This window comes from Apium graveolens, chromosome 7 (assembly GCF_009905375.1).
Source record: "Apium graveolens cultivar Ventura chromosome 7, ASM990537v1, whole genome shotgun sequence".
Classification (NCBI taxonomy): domain Eukaryota; kingdom Viridiplantae; phylum Streptophyta; class Magnoliopsida; order Apiales; family Apiaceae; genus Apium; species Apium graveolens.
Window position 1 is genome coordinate 185,020,475 of NC_133653.1, and position 12,009 is coordinate 185,032,483.

Genomic DNA, 12,009 nt, shown 5'->3' on the forward strand with positions numbered 1-12,009 from the left:
GCTCAAGAACAATAATTGGAATCAGGGTTTAGGTTTCTGTGCTTCAAAGCACTTGCAATATCACAGGATTATCAAGTACTACAATATCTCGAGAAAGTTCAGAACACTTGCCTGGTACTAGCTTACTATTCTGCACTCGCTTCCAATCACAATTGTCTTACTCCTCAACTACCTGTTTCCCTTTCCTACGTCTGGCCTCTTCTGCTCACATATCATAAGCATCTATCAATCATCAACTCATAGGATTCTATTCAACACATACTTCTATCTACCCTTCGTTTTACCCAAATCCGATTAACGGATTGAAGGTTACGCAATAAACAGTAAACATCGAATATACAACCTGACAGTCAATCAACATATCACATATAACACATAATACGTCACATAATCAATGACATATCATTTATAAAGACATTTCGGGTCATAAATAGGCTTTCTGGTATTTAAAATGATTTTTAAAACATTTTTCGGAATTAAAACGGGTACTTGGATCAATTTCGGATTAATAAAGAGGGTTCGATTGGCCAATTCTGGCTCTGAAATAATTTTAGAATAATTATCGAGCCTTGGAAATAATTTAGAATAATATTTTAAAGCTCGAAACTATTTTTCGGAATTTTTTAAAATTATTTTTAAATAATTAAATCTAATTAAATAATTGATTAAAATCAATTAATAATTAATTAAATCAATTAATCAATTAATTTTCGAATTAATTGACCAATTAATTAATTAAAAATTAACTAAAATTAATTAACTAATTAATTTAGATTTATTTTTGAATTAAAAATAATTTTCAGAATTAAAATAATAATTTTCAGAATTTTCAGAAATTAAAAATGAATTTTTATAATAAAAATAAATAGGAAATATGATTTTTAAACATTTTATAAACAGGAATCCTATTTTTGCAAAGTCTGGAAACCTGGGGGACCAAACTTCATCGTTTTCAAAAGTACAGGGACCAAACTGCAATTTTGCAGTTCTAGTCGCCGGAAAATCGGGGGTGGCCGGAGAACTCACCTCCGGCATCCTCCCACCACCATCACCTCCAGAATTAAACTACAGATTACCAGGAACATATCCATGCAAACAAATCATTTTAATCATCCCTGTTCTGGCCGGAAATTGGCCAAGAACATCGCCGGTTTCCGGTGAACATCGGGAATTTTAAAATCACAACTCCCTACGATTCAAGCATCCTCTGTTAACGAGCTATATATCAATTGATTGCAAATTTCATTAGGAACACAACCCACTATAAATCAACAGCTAATAACCCCTGAATCAAAAACCCCCAAATTTCAATTGAAAACATTCATACGGGTTATAAACCCTAATTTTATAATTCGAAAATCAAACACAAATTTGAACATGTTATTGAACTCCAAATCAGACGTATAATATACCAAAATCATCAGGAAAACAAGCTCTATAACATGCAATCATCAAATCATACAAACAATCATCCGAACAAAATTTTATATTTTTCATAAAAATAATTTGAAAATAAATAAATTTTTAGAAATTAAACCTTTGATTCTGCAGGTGTATGGATTACAGATTCTGATAGAGCTTCTCAAGACCTTCAAATCCAGTACTCGAGCTTTTCAAACAAAGATCAATAACACCATCAAAAGTTGGTTTGATTCTTGGAATAGTTTATGAATATATGATTTTTCTCTGTAAAATTATATATTTATCTGTCTGCAAATGATTTTGATACGAAATAAAATACGGTAAGAGGCTATTTATAATTACGGAGAATTAGTATCCCGTTGGATCATTCCGGATATAAAACGGTACGTTTATTTGTAAAAACTGATCCTAAACGGTATCGGTTTTCGGGATAATTATCCAAACCAGTAAAATTTGTACTACGGTCTTGGTCTCAGCGCCTGGTTACACGTATTACGAAGTGATAATTGGGATAGTTTAATAAAAAGCTCCCGTTTATCGAAAATACGGGTTTTATTGATTTACCGAAACGAATATTGTATCGAAAATGTTGCACCGCGACCCGCGCAGGACAAACCGTACACCGGATCGAAAAAGTCGAAACATGGAATATGCTCAGAATATTACAATTAGGTTAGGAAGGAATTCTCGAAAGAGTTTCGGGTTCCAAAAACGTAACAACGGTTGACGTCGGTTGGTTCCCGTTTTTATAAAATAGATTTTAAATACTCGGAATTTTTTTTATAAATTTCATATGATCCTTATAAATCCATAAATCAACATAAAAATAATTAGGAAGATCTGACAATTATCTATGTTTTATTTTGGACATATAAAATTAAAATACTCAATTAATATTATTTTTGAATATCCAAGTACAGATAACACTTAACAATTAACTCACAGAATAGATACTGAACACAAATAATTATTATTTAATATCAAAAATAATTACACGATATATCCCGGATATTACATCCTTCCCCCCTTTAAAAGAATTCTGTCCTCAGAATCTCCTAAGAAAACAAATGAGGGTACTTTTCTCTCATATCACTTTCTAACTCCCAGGTTGACTCTTCAACCTTTGGGTTTTTCCACAATACTCTTACTAACTTTACCACTTTATTTCTCAATACTTTCTCTCTCTCCTCCACAATCTCTATCAGACTCTCTACATATGACAAATCTGCCTGAAGCTCTATTGGCTCATATTCTATTACATGCCTGGAGTCTGGATTGTATTTCTTAATCATTGATACGTGAAAGACATTGTGAATACGCCAACTCATAAGCTACTTTGCCAACGCGCTTTAAAATCTCAAAAGGTCCGACATATCTTGGGCTTAGCTTTCCTTTCTTCCCAAACCTCGTTAGTCCTTTCCATGGTGATACTTTCAATAATACCAAGCTCCCTTCTTCAAATTCCATGTTCTTCCTTGACTGGTCTGCATACTTCCTCTGACGATCTTGTGCGGCTATTAATCTCTTCTGGATAATTTCAACAACTTCCTTTGTCTGCTGCACCAAATCACGTCCGAGTATTTTGCGTTCTCCTACTTCGTCCCAATATACTGGAGATCTACATTTGCGTCCATAAAGGGCTTCATAGGGTGGCATCCCAATGCTGGCGTGATAGCTGTTGTTATAAGCAAATTCTACCAGGGGTAAATGCTCGTCCCAACTTCCTTTGAAATCAATAGCACAAACACGTAACATGTCCTCGAATGTCTGGATCGTTCTTTCACTTTGGCCGTCCGTCTGTGGGTGATAGGCCGTACTCATATTCAATTTTATTCCTAAACATTCTTGAAAACTCTTCCAAAATCTTGAATTAAATCTTGGATCTCGATCAGATATAATAGACACTGGAACTCCATAACGAACTACAATTTCCTTTAGGTACATATGGACTAACTTGTCGAGCGAAAATATTTCATTTATAGGCAGAAAATGAGCTGACTTGGTAAGTCTATCCACAATAACCCAAATGGCATCATGATTAGCCCTTGTCCTTGGTAATCCAACTATGAAATCCATAGCAATATGTTCCCACTTCCACTCCGGAATCTCCAATGGCTGTAACAATCCACTTGGTCTCTGATGCTCTGCTTTAACTCTCTGACAGGTATAACATTTGCTAATCCATTCCGCAATTTCCCTCTTCATGTCTGGCCACCAATAATTCTTCTTTAAATCTCTGTACATTTTGGTACTCCCTGGATGGATGGAATATCTTGAACTATGTGCTTCTTGTAAAATTTCATTCTTTAACTCCATCACCGGTGGAATCCAGATTCTAGATGAAAATCTCAAAATGCCTTGATCATCCTTCTGCGCGCATAATTCTTCACCTACCAAATGATTTATATCTTGATTCATTACATCTTCCTGACATTTCTTTATTTTCTCCAACAACTCCGGCTGGAAAGTCATACTGTACACTTTTGCTTCCTCAGGTTTGCAAACTCTAATTTCCAATTCCAATTTCTGAAATTCCTTATATATATCTTCAGGTACTGATAACCCATTTAACCTTTCCTTCCGACTTAACGCGTCTGCCACCACGTTCGCCTTACCGGGATGATAATTAATCGAGCAATCATAGTCTTTGATTAACTCTAACCATCTCCTTTTCCTCATATTAAGTTCCTTCTGTGTGAATATCTACTTTAGGCTTTTGTGATCCATGAAAATCTCACACTTTTCTCCATACAAATAATGTCTCCAAATCTTCAAAGCAAAAACTATGGCTGCTAGCTCCAAATCATGAGTATGATACTTCTGTTCGTGTGGTTTCAATTGCCTTGATGCATACGCAATCACCTTTTCGTGCTGCATTAAAACACTTCCTAGTCCTTTGTGAGAAGCATCGCTATAAATTATGAAATTCCCTTGATCGTCTGGAAGTGACAAAACAGGTGCCGTGATTAATCTCCGCTTCAACTCCTGAAAACTTTCTTCGCACTTGTCATTCCATATAAACTTTTCATTCTTTCGTGTAAGCTTTGTCAATGGTGTTACAATCTTTGAGAAATTCTGAATGAATCGTCGATAATATCCCGCCAATCCCAAGAAACTTCTTACCTCGGTGGGTGTTCTCGGTCTCTCTCAATTCGTAATTGCCTCGATCTTTGCCGGGTCCACTTTGATCCCTTCGTTACTGAATATGTGTCCTAAGAATTGAACTTCCTGTAGCCAAAACTCACACTTCGAGAACTTAGCATATAACTTCTTTTTCTTCAAAATATCCAAAGTCGTTCTCACATGTTCCGCATGATCCTCTTCCGTCTTTGAATAGATTAAAATATCGTCTATAAACACAATAACAAACTTATCCAAATATTCCTTAAAAATTCAGTTCATCAGGTCCATAAACGCTGTCGGGGTATTGGTCAATCCAAAAGACATCACAAAAAACTCGTAATGTCCATACCTTATTCTGAAAGCTGTCTTTGGTATATCTTCTAGCTTGATATTCAGTTGATGATATCCCGATCTTAAATCGATCTTGGAGAAATACTTGGCTCCCTTCAATTGGTCAAACAAATCATCAATTCTAGGTAACGGATACTCATTCTTGATTGTAAGCTTGTTGAGCTCCCTATAGTCGATACATAGTCTCATGCTTCCATCTTTCTTCTTGACAAATAATACCGGTGCACCCCACGGGGACACACTGGGTCTGATTACTCCTTTCTCTAACAACTCTTGCAATAGCTTCGCTAGCTCTTTCATCTCAACAGGCGCCATTCTGTACGGGGCCTTGGATACTGGTTCTGTTCCAGGTGCTAAGTCGATCACAAATTCAATTTCTCTATCTGGAGGAAGTCCTGGTAATTCATCAGGAAATACGTCTGGAAATTCATTTACAACTGGAATATTTTCAAGTTTTGCTGACTCCTAACTTCTGTCGATCACATATGCTACGAAATGCTCACATCCTTGTCGTAGTAACTTCTTGGCTTGAATCATCATTAAGAACTTCTTTACTTGTTTTTGTCCTTTGAACGTTACTATTCTTTCGTCTGGCGTTTTCACCATTACTTTCTTATTTCGACAATCTATCTGAGCATCATGCTTAGATAACCAATCCATCCCTAATATAACATCTAATTCTCCTAATTTAAATGGTATCAAATCTACACAAAATTTACTACCAGAGATCTCAATCTCACAATTCCCACAAACTTGGTTAACAGTTACACGTTCTTGATTTGCTAATTCCACAGTCATTATTTCATTTAAACATTCAACTGGACAATTTAACTTACTAACAAAATCTTGCGAAACAAACGATCGAGTTGCTCCCGAATCTATTAACACTTTGGCATATAAAGAATTCACATTAAGCGTACCTGCCACGACATCCGTATCCTGAATAGCATCCTTCACAGACATATCAAAAACTCTAGCCCTTGGAGTCTCATTCATTGTTGGGGTAGATCCCATAATCCTCAATGCATTACTGACTGGGGCTGGTGTCTTACAATCCCTGGCCATATGTCCTGGCTTCCCACATTTAAAGCATGTAAATCCAATGGCTGAAACCTTCACTACTGGATTCCGGATAGGCTGATCCTTATTTGCTGGCTCTCTTGCTAGCTGATTTCGGCACTCCCTCGAATAGTGCCCTTTCTGGTTGCATTTAAAACATACCACATTCAACTTGTTACAAACTCCTCCATGCTTCTTTCCACATACTTGACAATCTGGAAAAGTTAGTCTCAACTGATTTGGCTGATTTGTATTAACTGGACGGTTGCTCTGGCCTCCTCTCCTGCATTCTGTCTCCTGAAATTAAAATTTGTCCCTGGCTGAAACTTACCCTTCTTAAAATTTGGAAACTTCCCTGTTTGTGACTGACCCTCACTTCCCTCAACTTTCTTCTTCTTGCTTTCCTTTTCCTTCTGGAACATCTCACTCTCTGTCTCTGCGATCATAACCTTCTGTACTACTCCTGCATAGGTATCCAATTCAAAAATGGCTAATCTATGGTTTCAAACCTTGCTGAAATCTTTTAGCTTTCTTCCTGTCAGTATCCACATACGACGGTACGTACCTTGACAATTCCTCAAACTTACCCTCATAATCTGTTATTGACATGTTCCCTTGCTTTAATTCTAAAAACTTCAGCTCCATTTGATCCTGAACAAACTGAGGAAAATACTTTTCTAAAAACAATTCCTTAAACTTTTCCCAAGTAATAACATCTGTGCCTTCCAATGTTTTCACCATTTCCCACCAATAGGTGGCCTCATTCTTCAGATAGTAACTTGCAAACTCAACCTTCTGTTCTTTCTTTACTTTCACTAAGGCAAATGCCTTCTCTATTTCCTTTAACCAAACATTTGCTTCAATTGGCTCTAAGGAACCCTTGAATTCTGGTGGGTTTACTGCCTGAAAAGTTTTAAAAGTTACCTGGGGGTTGGTCTGTCTTTGTTGTTGTTGTGCCAGGTGAACTGTTTGTTGGGCCAAGATTTGAAGAATCTGGGCTATTGCTGGGTCCATGGGTCCTGGGTTCACATTTGGATTTGTATCATCTTGGTTGTTGTTGTTGTTGGTTTCTTCATTCTGGGTGTTGGTGCGGGTATTTCTTTTGGAAGGCATTTTCTGTAAAGAATCGAACAACTTATTCAGCTTTTGAATCAAATCTTTGTATAAAAGAAAAGTTTTGTAAAACAGAGGTATCTCTTTTTGAAAACAGTTGTAACTAAGTAAATTGCATGCTTCTTTACAGAATATAAATAGTTATGGAAAACAGGGTACATGGTATCACAGGGTATAACTGGTGCAATAGATAAGGTAACATAAAATAGGTGCAATAAAATAAATGACAATAATGGAAAGGAAAAAGGTGCTGATATATATAGATCAAAAGTTTTAGGTAGTACAAGCGTAAAGATGCTTCGGAAGTTAAAGCAAAAAGGATACAACAACCTACTCACTAGTCAGCATAGCTAGTCTATAAGTACAACTCAAAAGTCTACTAATACACACTACACACTACTGCACATACTATACAACCATAACAACACTGCTCAGCATCTCCATCTCTGAATCTCTGGCTCATGGCAAATCTGGACCTCCTATCTCCTCAAACTCCTCTAGAACCCACTTAGCCTACTCCACTAAGAAATCAGGGGTGATGTCCTCATGTGTAGCCTCAGCAATCCTCACAGCAGCTGCTCTACAAAATTCCTGGAGCCTCTCCCTAAGTCGTCTCTCACCACTCCCCATCTCTCTGGTACGCATGATATGTAATAACTCCTGGATCTGACCCTGTAGGAATCGCTGCTCCATAAGGCAAGCCTCAAAGTGATGATATAGGACAGGATAGAAAGAGAACTGGAAAGGTACTCCTGTGACTGAATGACTAGTAAAGCCTGAATCAGCAGGTGGGGGTCCTCTGACAGGTGGCCTCACTCCTGGAGGTGGAATAGCCTGCAATGGTACGGGCTGCAACACAGGTGGAAGTAGTATAGCCAACACTGGTGGAACAACAGGACGTGGATCTGAAGACGGCACTCCAACTGAAGGCTCTGAGTGATCAGCTGATACGGGGATAAAAGAGTCGGCCATTGCTGCTATCTGAAATCATATCGCAATATAAGAATCTCATACCATAACGTGAATTACAATAATACCTGATATACCGAAGCACTCAACCTCTCGACGTTCTATCTTTCTATTCATTACTTCTAATCCTAACCCTCTACCCATTCCCGTCAACCTAGGCTTGTGTCAGTGACTTATAACCTGTAGCTCTGATACCAAACCTGTGGCGCCCTCCAAACCCGGGTCAGAAGTTTGGGGTCCACACACACACACGCCTTATTTATAACCTGCTTATAACAATAATAAAGATACCAATAATATGCAGTGACCCTATTTACCAACTACCACGGATCGCAACAGGTTAAAGTATGCACACAAGCCACACATCTACTTATATTACATACCGTTCAAATCCCAACTATTCCAAACTCATAACTGAGTATTAAACATTATTACAAACTTTTACAGACTTAAATTGTTCCAAAAGAAGCCTACAAGCTCAGCTCAATCAACCTGAACCCCTAGCTCTCGCGCTGGACTGGGGATCCTCAATACCAACCGGTTCTTTTTTAACTGGAAAAGAACAGAAACAATATCGCACAAATGAGCTAACTAGCTCAGCAAGTCAAATGACAAAACTGAGAATAATGATCATCAGGTGCACATGATTATGATATCAAGTGAACAATGGATTATGATTTAGAATTGGATATTATACTTTTAATTTAAAAACCAAGGTTAGGCTGCTGATCAGTCACGCACTAACCGCGAGCAAGGCACACAACATTGCTTTAACTACTGGATCCAAGGCACACATTGGCCTAACTTGACCATTATATGGTCTGACCACTAATCTGGTCCACAATTTTATAAAAACAATCCAATTCTAACATAATAACAGAATGAATAATAATAAACAATAACCAGAATCATTAACAACAGTGAGTACTTAACAATGAAAGGATTTCAATACTTGTATAGATCAACAAGGTAATTTCAAAGCTTGGATGCTGGGTAATAAAAGAATTGGATAACAAAGGAATCAACGTTTCAGGGTTTCAAGGATTTGGTCTTTCAAAACATAAGATATCATGGGTTGAATATATAAGTAATTCAGGTCAGCGTTTGGTATTTAGTTTGTATGTATTTGTGGAGTAGTATCGTATATTTGTGGTTCGTGTTTGGGTATACAATAATCAATGGCTTAGAAAGAATATGGTTCCTGGCTTAAGAACAATAATTGGAATCGGGGTTTAGGTTTCTGTGCTTCAAAGCACTTGCAATATCACAGGATTATCAAGTACTACAATATCTCGAGAAAGTTCAGAACACTTGCCTGGTACTAGCTTACTATTCTGCACTCGCTTCCAATCACAATCGTCTTACTCCTCAACTACCTATTTCCCTTTCCTACGTCTGGCCTCTAATGCTCACATATCATAAGCATCTATCAATCATCAACTCATAGGATTCTATTCAACACATACTTCTATCTACCCTTCGTTTTACCCAAATCCGATTAACGGATTGAAGGTTACGCAATAAACAGTAAACATCGAATATACAACCTGACAGTCAATCAACATATCACATATAACACATAATACGTCACATCATCAATGACATATCATTTGTAAAGATATTTCGGGTCATAAATAGGCTTTCTGGTATTTAAAATGACTTTTAAAACATTTTTCAGAATTAAAACGGTCGTTGGATCAATTTCGGATTAATAAACAGGGTTCGGTTGGCCAATTCTGGCTCCGAAATAATTTTAGAATAATTATCGAGCCTTGGAAATAATTTAAAATAATATTTTAAAGCTCGAAACTATTTTTCAAAATTTTTTTAAATCATTTTTAAATAATTAAATCTAATTAAATAATTTATTAAAATCAATTAATAATTAATTAAATCAATTAATCAATTAATTTTTGAATTAATTGACCAATTAATTAATTAAAAATTAACTGAAATTAATTAACTAATTAATTTAGATTTATTTTGGAATTAAAAATAATTTTCAGAATTAAAATAATAATTTTAAGAATTTTCAGAAATTAAAAATGAATTTTTATAATAAAAATAAATAGAAAATATGATTTTTAAACATTTTATAAACAAGAATCCTATTTTTGCAAAGTCTGGAAACCTGCGGGACCAAACTTCATCGTTTTCAAAAGTACAGGGACCAAACTGCAATTTTGCAGTTCTAGTCGCCGGAAAATCGGGGGTGGCCGGAGAACTCACCTCCGGCATCCTCCCACCACCATCACCTCCAGAATTAAACTATAGATTACCAGGAACATATCCATGCAAACAAATCATTCTAATCATCCCTGTTCTGGCCGGAAATTGGCCAAAATCATCGCCGGTTTCCGGCGAACATCGGGAATTTTAAAATCACAACTCCCTACGATTCAAGCATCCTCTGTTAACGAGCTATATATCAATCGATTGCAAATTTCATAAGGAACACAACCCACTATAAATCAACAGCTAATAACCCCTGAATTAAAAACCCCCAAAATTCAATTGAAAACATTCATACGGGTTATAAACCCTAATTTTATAATTCGAAAATCAAACTCAAATTTGAACATGTTATTGAACTCCAAATCAGACGTATAATATATCAAAATCATCAGGAAAACAAGCTCTATAACATGCAATCATCAAATCATACAAACAATCATCCGAACAAAATTTCATATTTTTCATAAAAATAATTTGAAAATAAATAAATTTTTAGAAATTAAACCTTTGATTCTGCAGGTGTATGGATTACAGATTCTGATAGAGTTTCTCAAGACCTTCAAATCCAGTACTCGAGCTTTTCAAACAAAGATCAATAACACCTTCAAAAGTTGGTTTGATTCTTGGAATAGTTTATGAATATATGATTTTTCTCTGTAAAATTATATATTTATCTGTCTGCAAATAATTTTGATACGAAATAAAATACGGTAAGAGGCTATTTATAATTACGGAGAATTAGTATCCCGTTGGATCATTCTGGATATAAAACGGTACGTTTATTTGTAAAAACTGATCCCAAACGGTATCGGTTTTCGGGATAATTATCCAAACCAGTACAATTTGTACTACGGTCTTGGTCTCAGCGCCAGGTTACACGTATTACGAAGTGATAATTGGGATAGTTTAATAAAAAGCTCCCGTTTATCGAAAATACGGGTTTTATTGATTTACCGAAACGAATATTGTATCGAAAATATTGCGCCGGGACCCAAGCAGGACAAACCGTACACCGGATCGAAAAAGTCGAAACATGGAATATGCTCGGAATATTACAGTCAGGTTAGGAAGGAGTTCTCGGAAGAGTTTCGGGTTCCAAAAACGTAACAACGGTTGACGTCGGTTGGTTCCCATTTTTATAAAATAGATTTTAAATACTCGGAATTTTTTTTTATAAATTTCATATGATCCTTATAAATCCATAAATCAATATAAAAATAATTAGGAAGATATGACAATTGTCTATGTTTTATTTTGGACATATAAAATTAAAATACTCAATTAATATTATTTTTGAATATTCAAGTACAGATAACACTTAATAATTAACTCACAGAATAGATACTGAACACACATAATAATTATTTAATATCAAAAATAATTACACGATATATCCCGGATATTACAATTAGGTTAGGAAGGAGTTCTCGGAAGAGTTTCAGGTTATAAAAACGTAAAAACAGGTGACGTCGGTTGGTTCTCAATTATATAAAATAGTTTATAAATACTCTGAAAAAGATTTTATAAAATCCATAAATTTCCTATAAAATCATAAATCAACATAAAAATAAATAGGAAGATATGACAATTATCTATATTTTATTTTGGACATATAAAAATTAAAATACTCAATTGATTTTATTTTTAAACATCCTAATACATATACCACTTAACAATTAATTCACAGAATAAATACTAAACATGCATAATTTTTATTTACTAGCAAAATAATTACAC